The 14,052-nt window shown below is 35.1% G+C and overlaps 1 protein-coding gene across 3 annotated transcripts in view; it reads left to right on the top strand.

Annotated features, from left to right (window-relative positions):
- The window catches only part of LOC123536056 (uncharacterized), a 188,069-nt gene that overhangs the window by 92,753 nt on the left and 81,264 nt on the right, over nucleotides 1–14,052 (top strand). For all 3 annotated transcript variants that reach the window (XM_045318841.2, XM_045318842.2, XM_045318843.2), the window contains exon 3: nucleotides 9,836–9,894. The gene's annotated coding sequence lies outside the window, so the exon portion shown is untranslated. The remainder of the gene's footprint in view (nucleotides 1–9,835; nucleotides 9,895–14,052) is intronic.

Below are 14,052 nucleotides of genomic sequence, written 5' to 3'. Positions count from 1 at the left end.
CGGAGTTCACCGATTATTGTTCCAGTTCACGCAATGTATTCCAGCAATTAAACTGCATAGCTATTAGCTACTGCTGTAATAGGGAAGTGGTAGAGTGTCTGCCTTAGGTGTGAGAGGTCCTGGGTTCGAGTCCCAGTTAGAGCTTAACTATTTAGATTCTGCTAAAGTATAGTTTTGCTGTTAATAGACTGTTCCAGATGTTCTAAATTTTTAGCACACAGTATAATGGATCATTATTTATCAATCCAGATCAAAGTTGAATGTTAAATCAAATGCACTCAATTAGAAAATATTGACTATATTATGTCCCTTTGATGTTTATGCTCTCCATGTTCAAGAAGAGTTACATTTCCTTGATCACAAATTTTTCGTTAACATGAAAATATTAAATGCTCATAACTCCACACTTCTGGTTAAAATATTGTCTATATTTCTGTTTTTGAGAAATATATGGACATTTGTATTCATTTCAAAGCTTTTTAACTTCAAACCTATGATTTGAAAAACTTAGGTACTATCTCTATATAACTATTTTAAGTTTCAAGTCAATAGCCTCGATAGCAACAGAGATATTTGATGTTACCAAAAACTTTTAACTAAAACAATCCCAGTTAAAGGGGCATAACTGTGTCAAAATTCAAATCAAAGTTTTGGGGATTGTTTTTCTTGGTGTAAACCCTGATAGTAAATAACTATTTTAAGTTTCAAGTCAAAATCTTCAATAGCAACAGAGATATTCGACTTTATCAAACACTTTAACCAACAATTCTAAGACAAAAAGGGGCAGAACTCCATCAAAAATCAAACCAGAGTTATGAGGATTGTTTCGCCTGGTGTAGACTTTGATAGTAAATAGCTATTTTAAGTTTCAAGTCTTTAGCTTTGATAGCAACAGAGACATCAGACTTTATCAAAACCTATAACCAACGACGACACCAACGACGACGCTGGGGCGAGTGCAATAGCTCTACTTTTTCTTCGAAAAGTTAAGCTAACAATAGCTTAATGACCTTACAATTTGATCACAAAATAAAAGTATCGGTAAGACTAATTTTGAAAATTCCAAAGGTTATCATACTAATCCGTGGATAAGAAACTTAGATACAACATTCTGCCATTTTCGAAGAGAACCCTTTTTAAACGTCATTTATATAGCACTTCTTTGACCAAAGTCTATGAAAAACAAATACAATTGAAAAAGTTTAGTAAATTTTCCATCAGTGTATTTCAACATTTTTCAAAGCAGTAGAGCATAATTTCTATGTTTACCGCATACTAGTGTTTCTCTTTTCCTTTTTGTTTAAAAAGTTAACATCATCTCTGTTTACAATAAAATATAAAACAAACTATATTAGTGGTATATACAATTTTTTTCTAAGTTTTAAAATTTCTGAACAGGTTTTGGCAGTGTATTTAACAATATTTTCATTTGACAGAAAGAAGCATATTTTTTCAGTTTCAGAATACCTGTTGAAACTTGGACATATACTAGTAGCTTTGTCAAACAACACCTGGCGTACATCATTATACAAAAAAACAATATAAGAGAACATGTTTCTGATCTTCTACTTCTATCTTACATATTTGGCAAACCCTATCACTGATATAAAGTCTCTTATATCTTCCGATTTCAATGCGAATTGGTGCTACACCCATTCTATATTTCGCTAAAGCCACCCTTTGACAATACGGTAAAACCATGTTAACATATCTTTCACTATCAAAATCAGATTTAAATTTTTTATATAAGCACAACTTATTTTTACTTTTTCTATCTTTCCCTAAAATACTGCGTACAGACATTACCCAGTAATCTATGTAACAGTCCATGGCAGAAGTTGTAAGATTATGAATTAGTCTTTCTTTTATTAACTGGAGAGCTAAAATCACAATAGTCAGCACTATTAAATTTTCGAAATAAACTTTTAACACTAAAATACCAGTTTCTACAATTTCTATTTGCTGTACTACAACAGAATTTTGCGATTTAAAAATTAAGCCTTGTCTGACTTATAATCTAAACACAGATGCTACAAAATCTCTAGTAAATTCACTCGTCACTTCACGCCTTGATTATTGCAATGCGCTCTTGTATGGTGTTCCGAAGGTCTTGCTGAATAGACTTCAAAGTCTTCAGAACACTGCAGCTTGAATTATAACGAGAATATCGCGTTATGATCACATTACGCCGGTATTAAAAGAACTGCATTGGATACCAGTTACTCATAGAGTGGACTTTAAGATTCTAGTTCACACACACACAAAGCATTGCATGACCAATCACCGGTCTATGTTAAAGACAGCCAGCAAGAAATTTGAGATCCAAGAACAACTCAAAACAACTAGTTGTTCCAAAAAGCAAAACTGTGAGGTACGGCGGTCGTAGTTTTTCATCAGCTGCACCGAAATTATGGAACGCTCTTCCGGCTACCATTAGAGACGCTGAAAGCTTGGATGCTTTCAAACGATCATTGAAAACACACTTTTTCTTCAAGGTCTATTGAAACTCACTTTGCACTGAAAAACAAGCTTTGCAATAGAAATTATTTCCTATTGTTTATTGTTCTTTAAAATATCTAGTACAATTAAAATGTAAAGTAAAACCTGATTCAGGCTAAATACCTTTTATTGTTGATGTATATTTTTTTTTGTTGCATTGTATGTCCATATCATTCTGTGATATATAGTTTGTACAGCGCTTTTGAACGTTTATTTTATAGATGAAAAGAGCGCTATAAACATCTGGTAAATAATAATAATAATAATAATAATAATTGACAATCTTGACCAATAAATAGCAATAGATTTCAATTGTTTTACAAATACTGGGTCCCAGCCCATATCTCCGGACACAGCAGAGTTGGGGGTCCAAGAAAATAGCGCATGGCACGATTTTCAACAGCTTCAGTACAAGTAAATCTTGTTGTTCCCCAAATGGAAGCTTCATAAGCATCAACCGGCCATACCATAGAATCATATAATTTCTTGTACACATGATGAGGCATACCGCCAAACAATATCAAAACACCTAAAGCTCTGCTTGCAGCCTGAGACACAAACTTGGTCATAATATTATAGTCTAAATGTTCACTTAACACCATACCAAGATAAACATATCTATCAACAATATCTAAAATATACAGTTCTCATTAGTTTGATTGGAATATAATAATCCGAAAATGCATTATTTATCATATCATTAGTAGTTATGATATGTTCTGAAGGTGTAATTACCCGATATAACGTGTAGATCACAATAAATTTAACATAAGTTTAAGCACTGCAAAAAAAAAGAACAAGTGAAACAGGATAATGTTGGTGACAAAACTTAATTGCAATGATTCAAGTGTGCACAAAGTATAATCGGAACAGACGTTCTTAGTAAATTAAGTTTAAGAAATTAAGACGTGTTTACGTTTATTTTTAACATATGTTTATAACTAAGAATAATGTACATATTTCGTAGTGTTAAATCATGAAATGGAGAAATGTTATTGACATAAATTAATTAATTGCACATAATTTAATATGAGGATGATCAGTCATACACTGTTTAACAAAGCGGCTTACTTAATGTGTGTTCCACTGAAGCTGGTACTAGATAACGTGATGGGTGGTGTACATTCCAAATCCTGTCATGAAAAGACTCAATCAAACCAAGTCTTCGACTGTTTTTCCTGATTGCTTTCTATGCATATAAATCTAATTTACTAGACCAATGTCGTTTACTTAGGAAATCATGATTTAACAATTGGTGAAATAATCACCGCGTACCTGCTATACCTTTCATCAGCTTCATGACTTGGCATATTATTGTAATACGTATCTTGAACCTAAACAAACTTGTTTGTTCCAAGTTTCCTAAATACCTTGTGTCAGTAACTAGAATAAACATGATTAACTTGCACTTATTTGCAGTTAAGTAATAGTTATTATTAAGTGGTTTTGTTACGTATGATAGTGATAGTATATATTGCCCAATTGTGATAAGTATAAACAACTCATGGGGTCTTGGATAATCAATTGGTACCGAAAGTTAAAGATCAGCCTTCAAATTTTCAAAGAGAATCTATGTTAAAAGGATTAACACTCTTAGAATCAGTCAAACAATAAATGTTCTGTTTACTCATTGACAAGCAAAAACTGTTACCGTTATGGAAATTGGTTTAATAGAACAAAATGTTAAATACGTTACATAGTATCTGGGTTAAAACTCACATCTATCGGCACAACAGCAGTTGCTTTCTGTTTGTTGTTGTTTTTTTTTTTCACTCTCCAGAACTCGGAAGTTTATACTGCTCTCATTTTTTCAAATGCCCATTATACATCTACACTTGTGAGATTTCAATAGGTCTGTCTCAATCTGATATATGCGATTGAACTCGGCTATTACCTTTTGCATTTTACGTTTTGCTGATAAGTCAGATTGCTAGAACATTTAATATATTTCTTGGGTTGGCTATTTTTCCTCATGTTTACCATTTCACTATGATCGTTTAACTTACTTTTTATACGCCCGAAGGGATGTATTATATTATGACGCTGGTGTCCGTCTGTCCGTCTGTCCGTCCGTCTGTCCGTTAGCAATTTCGTGTCCGCTCTGTAACTCTTGAACCCCTTGAAGGATTTCAAGGAAACTTTAAACAAATGTTCACCACACCGAGACGATTGCAGACCCTATGTTTGAGTGTCTCACTTCAAGGTCAAGGTCACACTTAGGATCAAAGTCATATCATTTTTCGTGTCCGCTCTGTAACTCTTGAACCCCTTGAAGGATTTCAAAGAAACTTGACACAAATGTTCACCACACCGAGACGATGTGCAGACTGCATGTTTTGGATGTCTCACCTCAAGGTCAAGGTCACACTTAGGAGTCAAAGGTCATATCAGTTTGTTTCGTGTCCGCTCTGTAACTCTTGAACCCTTTGAAGGATTTCAAAGAAACCTGACACAAATGTTCACCACACCAAAACAACATGCAGAGCGCATGTTCCGGATGACTTGCTTCAAGGTCAAGGTCACACTTAGGGGTCAAAAGTCATATCAGTTTGTTTCGTGTCCGCTCTGTAACTCTTGAACTGCTGGAAGGATTTCAAAGAAACTTGGCAGAAATGTTCACCACATTGTAACTATGTGCAGAGCGCATCTTACGGATGACTCGCTTCAAGTTCAAGGTCACATTTAAAGGTCAAAGGTCATATATGACTTTGCTTTGTGTATATTGCTCTGCATTGCAGTGGTCTTGTTTTTATTTGGCAGATCTTTTTTTTTTGTACTTACAATATTTTTTTTTAATTACTTCCCTTTTATGTTACTATAAATAGCTTATATTGAAACTTTTTATTATTGGCCGTAGGGAAAAACCGAGACCACTTTTCTGTGGTACAACATGGATGGTACCTCCAATTTTAAGGTGTATCTTTACATACCTATACCTGATAAGGATTTTTTTGTAGACTTTGATTTTTTTTTGTGGACTTAGATTTGTTTTTTGAAGTTTTCCTTTTGTTGTTCCAGTCCTTTGGGGCTACAACAGTCAAGTTCTTAAAATTTTGCTCCAATCCTATGATGTAAGCCTTCGGGCGTATATTGCCCCGCTTGGCGGCTTGTTATTTCGTATATCATGCCATGTTAGAACAGTTCAGGCTTAAACATCAATTATTGGTTGGATGACAATAGAACTAGTGAATAGACATTGAATTTTCTTATTAAATGTTTGCAAATAACTGTTTTAATTGTTGTTTTATTTATGTTAATTATGTTTTTCCTCATTCAACTATTAAAATTGGAATAATGGTTCATATCCAATAATTAGAAATATTATGGCGATGAAACAGTCCAATTTCCTATATATACATGACTTAGAATATATTTAAATCAGTTGTATTTAAGGATGATATATCATTTCGTGTCGATTGTTGAATCTGTCTTTGTTTTTGTGTAATAAATGATTTACAAACGCAACACTGGAGAAGACAAATAACCTTCGAACAGTTTCATATTTCATGTGTTATAATAATCATACTTAGTCATGTGAGTAAGCAATTTAGCTAGCTTCCGGATATCCAGATGCCCGCTCTTGTATGTAATAATGTCCGGAAGGGCATTACTTGAATTATATGTGTGTTTACCTGTGCAGGCAACTGGAAATGATTTAGGAAGTTATCTTTTGCTATCAGGTACAAATACCTCTAAAAGTAAGGAAGTTTTATCAATTGTTAGGAAGACGACCTAATAAAGGTTATTCGTACGATTTTTCATATTTTTATAGTTTATCTTTCAGGTACCAATTGCAAGTGAATGAAAAACATACACAAACGCACGCACTAACGCGCACACAAATGGACGTACGCACGCATATACTCTTACAAATGGGCGATCCACTGTGTTGAATTTTCTTTTTGTCAGTGGCGTTTCTCTCAGCCGCCAATTATGCAACTTACTGTTAAATATAAAGTATGTTATGCTTAAGATAAACTAATTTTACAAGAGAAATTCTATACTGCACGCAAACAGTATCGTGTTTTATATTTACTCGTTGCACGTAATCAAAAATACGAACAGGAAATTGTAAACATCTCGCAGGTTAATTGATACCTCAGATTTGTTTAATGCTTCCTATTCTTTTATTTTACATTCCTCTTTTTCATAATAAAACTTGTTGTTTTTTTTATATTGACTATGTCTTATCTTAAGTTTAATATTTTGAAAATAGTAATATCTGTATACTCTTAAAAAAATCTAAATTGCAGTATGGCAATGCACCGTTTTCCCTAATATTGGTTGTCATTATATCTTTCGGCGGCTGTCTATAAAACAGAATAATCTTGCCCAATTTCATTACTTGGTATTTTTAAACATGTTTATTCGCTTATTTCTAGTGACTGTATAAATCCTCTGAATGTACGGGTGTTTGGAATGGTGTAATAGTAGCCTCATAACATTGTTATAACTGATCGGATTCATGTGCAAGATGCATCCGTATTTTTAACCTTAAAATAATATCATATAAAGGTGTATATTATCTCTATACAGTATAAACCTATAGAAATATGATAGATAGTCCATTTACAGGGTTTTTAACCAGGTTTTCAACGAAAACCTGAGTTATTAGATTGGGGTATGTCGTTGGGCGGGCGGGCGGATGGGCGGCGGCGTCAAACTGGTGTTTCCGGTCAATAACTTTTGTTTCGGTAAAGATATTTGAATAAAACTTGGTATGTATGTAGCTTATATCAAGACAAAGGCTGAGATTGAGTTTGGAATTTCTGGGGTCAAGATCAAGGTCACTGTTACTTAAAATAGAAAAAGGGTTTCCGCTCAATAGCTTTTGTTTCGGTAAAGATATTTGAATAAAACTTGGTATGTATGTAGCTTATATCAAGACAAAGGCTGGGATTGATTTTGGCGTTTCTGGGATCAAGGTCAAGGTCACTGTTACTTAAAATAGAAAAAGGGTTTCCGGTCAATAACTTAACTTCGGAATGAGCTATCATGATGAAACTTTGTGTATAGAAAACTTATATAACGTTGTAGCTTGGGATTGATTTTGGGGTTTCTGGGATCAAGGTCAAGGTCATTGTTACTAAAATAGGGTTAGTGTTAGGTTAGGGTTAGGGTTAGGGTTTAGGGTTAGGGTTAGGGTTAGGTTTAGGGTTGTGCTTTAAAGTTGTGCACTGTGATTCGGTATACTTTTTTATTCTTATGAAAAGTGTTGAAAACCTGGTTTCGTGGCATTGCCGCGTTTCTTGTTGACAAGTATAATGATATATAGATTGTGATCAAAATGAATTTCAGAACATTAACATTGCCACATTGACGTGACAGATAAGATATCAAAGTTCCCATGTCTCTGCGAATGTCAGGTTTAACTTAAAATTTTCAGTTTTTGATCTTTTGAAACTAAAACGTGAACTACATTTTCATTGGCATTCATACCTAAAAGCAAAATAAAGCATAGGCTTTTAAAGTAGATGACTTCTATCATCTGTGGAGCCAATAGGTCAAAGATCAAAGTCACATGGATCTGAACATTGAAAATCATTTCAGCTTGGTAACTGGAGAACAACTTGACCCAGAACATTCAAACTTGATCGCATAATTGGGCTAATAGAGTAGATAAACCCCATTGGTTTGGGATCAGTAGATCAAATGTAAAGATAATAGGGACCTGAACATTGAAAACTGTTTCTGTATGAAAACTTGAAAACCACTTGACCCAGAACATTCGAACTTGATAGCATGACTATGTTTTTTCAAATAGATGACCTTCGTTGTTTTGGAGACCAATAAGTCAAGGACACAGGGACCGTGAAAGCATTTAATAGCTTGTTTCGGTAATGGTCGTGAAAAATACATACCTCATATGATACTGCCATTATTGGTGCATTGCAATCGATTTTAATTGATCCAGGTTTAAACGATATTCTTTCAGCAAGGTATTAACATACATCACTGATAAACTGCTCTGGATCAATGTCTTTTTTACGGTGGTATGTTTAGGACATGCATTTATTTATTTTAAGATTAAATTATCTCGTGCGCACTACATCTTATCTCGAGCGCTCGACATCTTATCTCGTGCACACGACATCTTATCTCGTGCGAACGACATCTTATCTCGAGCGATCGCCATCTTATCTCGAGCGCTCGATATCTTATCTCGAGCGCTCAACATATTATCTCGTGCGCACGACATCTTATCTTGAGCGATCAACATCTTATCTTGTGCGTACGACATCTTATCTTGAGCGATCGGCATCTTAATTCGTGCGTACGACATAATATCTCGAGCGCTCGACATATTATCTCGTACGCACGACATCTTATCTCGAGCGCTCGACATCTTCTCTCGAGCGCTCGACATATTATCTCGTACACACGACATCTTATCTCGAGCACTCGACATCTTATCTCGTACGCACGACATCTTAGCAAAAATTCATTGATGACGCAAAGAAATAAATCTAAGTCCTTGACAAAAAAAATTAGTATGTAGGCTTCGCCCATATATTATAGAATTTCCTTGTTTCCCCTTAATTCATGCATGCAATTTTATAACTTTTCTGCGCTAATTTATCAGTCGAATTGCGATTTGTTGATATTCTAACATGCAGTAAGCATCATTGATTATGTTCATTTAATGAACAATTATGTGCACTGCTCTCCCAAATGTTGTGATAAACTTGTACTTGTGGGAAGTTTAAATAACGTCGGAATAGACGGAACCCTAATTATGTCCGTATGTTTTACTGATGACCTAAATACACACAAAGGGCCTTAATATAAATAGATAAGATGTCGTGCGCTCGAGATAAGATGTCGATCGCTCGAGATAAGATCTCGTGCGCACGAGATAAGATGTTGATCGCTCGAGAAAAGATGTCGTGCGCCGGAGAAAAAGTGTTGATCGCTCGAGAAAAGATATCGAGCGCACCAGATAAGATGTTGATCGCTCAAGATAAGATGTCGTGCGCACGAGATAAAATGTCGAGCGCACGCGATAAGATGTCGAGCGCACCATATAAGATGTCGAGCGCACGAGATAGTATGTCGAGCGCTCGAGATAAGATGTCGAGCGCTCGAGATTAGATGTCGTGCGCACGAGATAATCTAATCTAAATAAACAATTGCATGTCCTAAACATACCACCGTACTTTTTTACTTGAGTTTTATTCAAATGATCAACATCTTTACTAAAAATAGTAGTAAAGGGTGGTGACCTTGGACCACTTTGCTACTAACAGTTTGTTAAGAAGTCGTTTGATTTTGCCTTTCCATTTCCGTTTTAGAATTTCTGTTGCATTCGCTAAACAATTCCTCTCTTCTATTCCAGAAACACTCAAATTAAAAGGGAGGAACTTGTGGCAATCGGATAACATGAGCTTAAGACATGTAAGTACCATACAGCCGCTATGATGTTCTCAGATCTGTTACGAACATGCATATCATTACTATTAATTACTAATTTTACGAGTATCATTGTTGTTTAAAATGTATCGAAATATCTATTATTGCAAAGTACATGTCACTGTTTTTAGCCAAATTGCACATCAAAGAAGTGTATGTATTTTCAGTTTTCGAAAAATCTATGTATTTGGTCATTATTTGATGCAGGGAAAACTAAATTTCGGACATTATCAAAAATTTATTCAATATACATTAAGCTTCCCCAAAAAACCTCTTGAGACTTTTAAAACGATGTGTAACTTAAATCGGATCTTGCAACCGAAATTCACAATAAAACCTCTTACATGGATGTGGTAGCCAAAGGCTCAGGGTGAGCTATTAGGATCACTCACTGTCCGGCGTCAGTAGTCCGTCGTCCGTCGTCCGTTGTCCGTAAACTTTTACTTTAAATGACATCTCCTCATAAACCGCTAGGCCAATTTCATCTAAACTTCACAGGAATGTTCCTTGGGTGAAGCTCTACAAAAATTGTTCAAAGAATTGAATTCCATGCAGAACTCTGGTTGCCATGGCAAACGAAAGGAAAAACTTTAAAAATCTTCTTCTCAAAAGCCAGAAGCCCTAGAGCTTAAATATTTGGTGTGAAGCATTGCCTAGTCGGCCTCTATCATGACCCCGGGGTCAAAATTGACCCCGCCCTAGGGTCACTTGATTTTACATAGGAAAATCTTAAAAAATCTTCTTCTCAAAAACCAGAAGCCTTAGAGCTTAGATATTTGTAGCATGCCTAGTGGACCTCTACTAAAATTGTTCAAATCATGACCCTGGAGTCAAGATTGACCCCGCCCCAGGGGTCACTTGATTTTACATAAATTTCTATAGGAAAATCTTCAAAATTTTTTCAAAAATAAACCAGAAGGCCTAGAGCTTAGATATTTGACATGTAGCATTGCCTAGTGGACCTTTACAAAATTTGTTCAAATCATGATCCCCGGGGTCAAAATTGACCCTGCCCCAGGGGTCATTTGATTTTACATAGGAAAAATCCTCAAAAAAAAATCTAAAAGTAAACCAGAAGGCCTAGAGCTTAGATATTTCACATGTAGTATTGCCTAGAAGACTTCTACAAAATATGTTCAAATCATGACCCCTGGGGTCAAATTGACCCCGCTCCATGGGGTTACTTGATTGTACGTAGAAAAATCTTCAAAAGTTTCTAAAAATAAACCAGAAGGCCTAGAGCTTAAATATTTGACATGTAGCATTGCCTAGTGGACCTCTACAAAATTTGTTCAAATCTTGACCCCCCCCCCCCCCCCCACGGTCAAATTGACCCAGCCCCAGGGGTTACTTGATTGTACATAGGGAAAACTTCATAAATTTGCTAAAAATAAACCAGAAGGCCTAGATCTTAGATATTTGACATGTAACATTGCCTAGTAGACTTCTACAAACCTTGTTGAAATCATGACCCCCGGGGTAAAATTGGCCCCGCCCCAGGGGTTAATTGATTGTACATCGGAAAATCTTCCAAATAATTTCTAAAAATCATCAGTTTGACATTTGAAACATGTAGCTCATATTTCTCAGGTGAGCGATCCAGGGTCATCATGACCCTCTTGTTTAATTCTTGTTTAACAGATACAATTGAATTGAATAGAAATCTGCTTGTCAATATTTTCAAAAACTGCTATATCCTGAGCAAATATGTATAATGTAACAGATAGAAAGAAATCTGTACAGTAATGGTTGTCATTATTTGAGATAAAATGAATGAGAACTGAAGTAATCATAATTAAAAGGTATGAGTAGATTTCCCGGAAACTCAGAGTACAGCAGAGCCATCTGGGATCAAAAACTAGGTCACTAGGTCAAATCATAAAAAAACCTTGTGTATGCGATAGGGGCTGTATTTTTCGATTGATCTTCATGAATTTTGGTCAGAATTATTGCCGAGATTAAATCTGAAATTTTGTCAGAATGATAACCTTGATAAAATCAAGGCCAAGTTCGAAAATGGGTTATCTGGGGTCATTAACTAGGTCACTAGATCAAATCAAAGAAAAACCTTATGTGTACGATAGAGGCTGTATTTTTCAATTGATCTTCCTAAGTATTGGTCAAAATAATTGCCTTGATGAAATCTAGATTGAGTTTGAATATAGGTCATCCGGGGTTAAAAAACTAGGTCACTAGTTCAAATCAAAGTTAAACCTTGTGTATGAGATAGAGGCTGTATTTTTCAACAGATCTTCATGAAATTTTGTCAGAATGGTAACCTTGATAAAATCTAGACCAAATTCAAAAATGGGTCATCCGGGATTAAAAACTAGGTCACCCAGTCAAATCAAAGAAAAACCTTGTGTATGCAATAGAGGCTGTACTTTTCAATTGATCTTCATGAAACTTGGTCAGAATAATTACCTTGATGAAATTTAGGTTAAAAAGTAGCTCACTAGGTCAAATGAAAGAAAAACCTTGTGTATGCGATAGAGGCTATATTTTTCAATTGATCTTTATGAAATATAGTCAGAATAATAGTTTTGATGAAATCTAGATCCAGTTTGAATATGGGTCATCTTGGGTAAAAAACTAGGTCACTAGGTCAAATAAAATAACACCTTGTGTATGTGTTAGAGGCTGTATATTTTATTTGATCTTCATGAAATTAAGTCAGAATAACTGCCTTGATGAAGTCTAGGTCGAGATTGAATATGGGTTATTTGGGGTCAAAAGGTAGGTTACTTGGTCAAATCAAAGAAAAACCTTGTGTCTGTGATAGAGGCTGTATTTTTGAATTGATCTGTATAGAATCCGGTCAGAACAATTGCCTTGATGAAATCTAGGTTGAGTTCTGATATGGGTCAACTTGGTTTAAAAAGTGGGTCACTAGGTCAAATCAAAGAAAAACCTAAAGTATGCCATAGAGGCTGTATTTTTCAATTGATTTTCATGAAATTTGGTCAGAATGAGTGCCTTTATGAAATCTAGATGAAGTTTGAATATGGGTTATCTGTGGTTAAAAAGTAGGTCACTAAGTCATATCAAATGAAAAACTTGTTTTAACTCAGGAGACCACTTTTTTTATCCAATCTTAATGAAAATTGGCCAGAATATTTGTGTCCATGAAATCATTAGGTCAAACATGTTTACACAGTTATGGTACGTTTCTCAGGTGAGCGACCTAGGGCCAAGATGGCCCTCTTGTTTAATGTTTTTCATGGAAACTTTCAATGTTGTACAATAATTTAAGGGCTTGTTGAGGTGTAAAGAGTGCTATTTGTGATCATCTGTATTTATATATGTATTTATTCGCTCAGTCAGTGTGCATTTTATACACAGACTCATATGATTCCCATACCCTGATGATGGGTTTTTGTGTTGTTTGCATTACCCATGGCTATCAATCAGAAGTCAAAGTTACAATTAAAGGTCAAGTATAAAGCCTTTTAATTGCATTGAAGGATTTTACTACACATAAATGTTCCACATGATTAGACTATGTGTCGCGCACATGATCCATGGTTGTCGGTTAAAGGTCAAGGTCACTATTGAAGGTCAAGTAAAATTGTTTCCACTCCATAACGTTTATGTGCATCGACAGATTATCTCAGTATTGCACATAAATGTTCCCCATGATGAGACAATGTGTCGTGTACATGATCTATGCTTGTAGGTCAAGGTCACTATTAAATGTAAATAAAATAGTTTTTGTTTCTTAGCTCCTAAATACCTTGAAGCATTTTTAGTCCTAACACTGTTATCAACAACCACAAGGGACGAACGCTAACAATATATTTCCTCCGGTAGGGACTTACGTATTACCACTGCAATACTCGGTCACTTTTTACTTCTGCATTAATTAATTACTTTGTATAATTACACGTGCACTTGTATCAGAACTTCGAGAGTATATCAGCGCGTGACATGTAATAGCGCAAAACATTTTATTGCAATCCTTGCAAGGTCTAAGGTTGTCATTCTGTGTATTCATCAAAGCAATAGGCAATCACGATTTTTAGCACTCAATTCGATATATTTCAATTACAGAAACGGAAAAGAATGAAATAAAGTATTTCCTGCCAGAAACAAAATTTGATCGTGTTTTTGCCAATATTCCTGAATATCATTCGTTTAGTGATC

This window comes from Mercenaria mercenaria, chromosome 17, assembly GCF_021730395.1.
Source record: "Mercenaria mercenaria strain notata chromosome 17, MADL_Memer_1, whole genome shotgun sequence".
Classification (NCBI taxonomy): Eukaryota; Metazoa; Mollusca; class Bivalvia; order Venerida; family Veneridae; genus Mercenaria; species Mercenaria mercenaria.
Note: the sequence above shows the minus strand (reverse complement) of the source record. Positions and strands in the feature narration are given on the sequence as shown.